Source organism: Moschus berezovskii, chromosome 24 (assembly GCF_049115385.1).
Source record: "Moschus berezovskii isolate FMDL1 chromosome 24, NW_MosBer_1.0, whole genome shotgun sequence".
Taxonomy (NCBI): Eukaryota; Metazoa; Chordata; class Mammalia; order Artiodactyla; family Moschidae; genus Moschus; species Moschus berezovskii.
This window is the reverse complement of record NC_142483.1, coordinates 13,617,347-13,620,671: the sequence shown is the minus strand read 5'-3', so window position 1 is coordinate 13,620,671 and position 3,325 is coordinate 13,617,347. Positions and strand designations below refer to the sequence as shown.

Here is a 3,325-nt window from a genome sequence, read left to right as displayed (position 1 = left end):
CCCCCCACCCCGCCCCTTTCTTTTCATTGTTTTTCTCGTTGCAGTCTCCTTTACCCCTGCCCCAACGCCCTCTTAAGTGCATTTAGTTGAAGGAAAAATTGACCCCCTAGAAGTCTCTTTGCATTGTACCCAAGACAGTATTGGAACAGCCTAATGGACCTAGGAATACCCTTGGGGCCCTTCGTCTCATAAACCACACCTCTGAAGTGGAAGAAAACCGTTTTCCGATCCTGTCAATCGCCTTTAAAACTGAAACTCAACTAGACGGACTTTGAGATCATAACTGTGCCTGCAGGGCTGAAACCTGTGACCCCCGAATCCCTGAGCTGAGTGAGGGAAGAGGCAAACCAGCTTCCTTCTGTTGAGTATCTCCCAGGACCAGGTCTGACCGGGCATCCAAATGCCTCGATGCTGTTACTGAACCCATTTTACAGAAAGGAAGTTGAGGTTTGGGCATGAGGGACTTGCCCACGGTGCCCTCCTTTGTAAGCTGTAGATTTAGGTCAGGAATCCTGGTTTGTGGTTCTTCAAATGCTGTCGAACCTCTTCTCATGCCCCATCTGATTCTCACTGATTAGTAGTGATTTTAGCCACCACTCAAGTTAATACAATCAGCTACAAACGGAGTGACTGCTGGTTTCCGTTGTGGCTGTGGTAACCCTTTGTAGGCCACTTGCAGCTTCTAAAACTCCACTTTAAAGAAGACTGTATTTCATTTACTTGACTAGGCAGTGGAGGCGTGGCACTTGTCAGCTCTCTGCAGGCTGGTGAATCTAGGTGCAATCTGGCATTCACGTGCATGCACTTTACATAGAAACGCATCTGCCCACACTGATATCAGAATCAAAAAAGCATATTTCCTTGCTTACATTTTCTGATGCAGATTTTTCTCTTTTTCAGTGTCCTTGAGCTTAAAGCCTTCATAAAGCACTGTAATCTTAAGTCACAATGACTGTGTATTTCCTTTTCAGATGTGAGAAATGAGAAAAGCCATAGTCCTAGATTAATACCATAGAGTTTAAAATGGAGTGTCTGTCCAAGTCTGAGATTTAGAGCAACATCCTTACCAATTCTCCAGTTTTCCCCTTGAAGAAAAATTTCCATTCTCTTAAAACCTGCTTATCATGTCAGAAGAAAATTCTCTGATTTCTTTAGCTGCATTTCTCCTTTTATTTTGTCTTAATGATGTAGCAAAAACTAAATGTACTAATAAAAAACAACTGGATGTCATAGAAGCAGCGCAAAATAAAGGACCAACAATCTAAGTTTAAAAAAATTATATTAAGACCATGCTTTCTAGTTGTTGTTTAGTTGCCAAGTTTTGTCCTACTCTTTTGTTACCTCATGGACTATAGCCCACCAGGTTCCTCTCTCCTTGGGCTTTAACAGGTAAGAATACTGGAGTGGGTTGCCATTTCCTTTTCCAGGGGATCTTCCTGACCCAGAGGACAAACCCCCATCTCCTGCATTGGCAGGCAGATTCTTTACCACTGAGCCGCCAGGAAAACCCCCAAAATATGGAACGCTTCACGAATTTGTGTGTCATCTTTGCACAGGGGCCATGCTAATCTTCCCATATACCTTCTAGGCTGTGAGAAATAGAGCTGTCACCTTTCCCTGTTTATGGAGTGTCTATCATGTGCCAGGCCCAGGGCTAGGCACTGAAAACAAAATAAACTCGGTCCTAGCCTTCATGGACTCACGGAGTCCTGGGGCAGACAGACTTGAGGTCACCAGTTACTAATTAAGCCATTTCGGGGAATATGGAAACATAGTAGGAGAATCAAATCTAACCTGGGACCTAGAAAGTTTCCCCAAGGAAGGAAGAATCCCAGCTGAGTTGAAAAGGAGAGAGCCAGGCAAGGAGCATTTGCAGCTTTGGAGAGCATGCGTGAGGCCCAGAAGACAGGAGAGCCTGGTGGGATGGAAAAACTGAGAAGATTCCAGAATGACTGAAGGGGAAGGATAAGGAAGAGAGTGGTGACGGGTGACGTTGGAGAGATCCTAGCATATTACTGAACACGACTTTGCCAGGGAATCTACCCTCAGTGCTGTCGACCACATAGAGAGTAAGAACCATGAGAACAGGGACCAAGCTATACTGTTAAAAATATATATATTTATTATGTGGCTGTACCAAATAAATTTGCGGCACATGGGATCCTCTATCTTCATTTAGGTATGCAGATCTCTAGTTGTGGCATGTGGGAGCTAGTTCCTTAACCAGGAATCGAACTCAGGCCCCTTGCATTGGGAGCACAGAGTCTTAGAGACTGGATCACCAGGAAAGTCCTTTGTTTGCCAAACTTGCTAGCCCACGGCTAGCACAAAGGACGTTCTCATAAAACAGCATCTATTTCTACATTGTTGTCTCAAATCCTCATGTGTTGTCATCTCCCTTTCTCTTTCCTTCCCTCTCTTCAAACTAAATGTTGCTCTCGTTTCTGCCATTTTCCTCTTCCCAATTTGAAGGTCATGGATTCTACCTTCTGTATTCTTCCCTCTTCTTTCTTCTCATTTTGTTGTATAACATATTTAACAATTCCTTGCAGTGCCAAACAGAAGAGGGAAGTCATCCAGCTAGATTACAAAGGGGAAAAAATCCAGGATGCTCTTGCCTCTTAAACAAATATCCATTTACTCCTAGGATAGCTCAAATCTGGGTAGGGCTAGTGGACATTTGCACAATCAACTGGCAAGATAAGGAGGACCTCCTAGTCGGGACTTTAAGAGACAGATAATTTATACCCGAAAGGAATGTTCTGATTCATCATTAAGCTCCTCCTTGATTTCCATGCCACAGCTTTATCTGGTGCATGGGCACTGTTATGTGCCCCAAGTGCCAAATTGGCTCCGGCTCCTCTGGGACTGGAAAAGCATTTTGGAAACCATGTCCACCGCTGCCATACACAGAGTTTTGAGCTGTCAAAGCTCACGCCTCTACTGTGGCAGAAATCACCAATAACCTTGGCTTCTCAAAAAAATTGGCACAATGTACTCTCCAGACACTCATACATATGTTGTGTTTTGTTTTCAAGTACTTTGGATCCCAGGAGATCTTCCCGGAAACGTGCTCAATAAGCAACTTATCCTGAAGTTGCATTTGAATTTGGTTATTTGAGTTCTTCAGCCTTCTGGGACAGTCACCCTTGGTTTTGATGTCTGACTGAGATGACTTACATTGTCTTCCCACCATTGGTGATGGGTCGAAAGCTTTCCTCATTAGCTTAAGGACACACGTTCCTGAACCCTCTTCCTTTTTTTTTTTTTTTTTTTATGTGGACCATTGTTAAAGTTTTTATTGAATTTGTTATAATATTGCTTC

General features: G+C 43.6%; 1 pseudogene; it reads right to left on the bottom strand.

Annotated features, from left to right (window-relative positions):
• Positions 1-1,511: 1,511 nt before the first annotated feature.
• Positions 1,512-1,605, bottom strand: LOC129548237 (U6 spliceosomal RNA; annotated as a pseudogene).
• Positions 1,606-3,325: the final 1,720 nt, after the last annotated feature.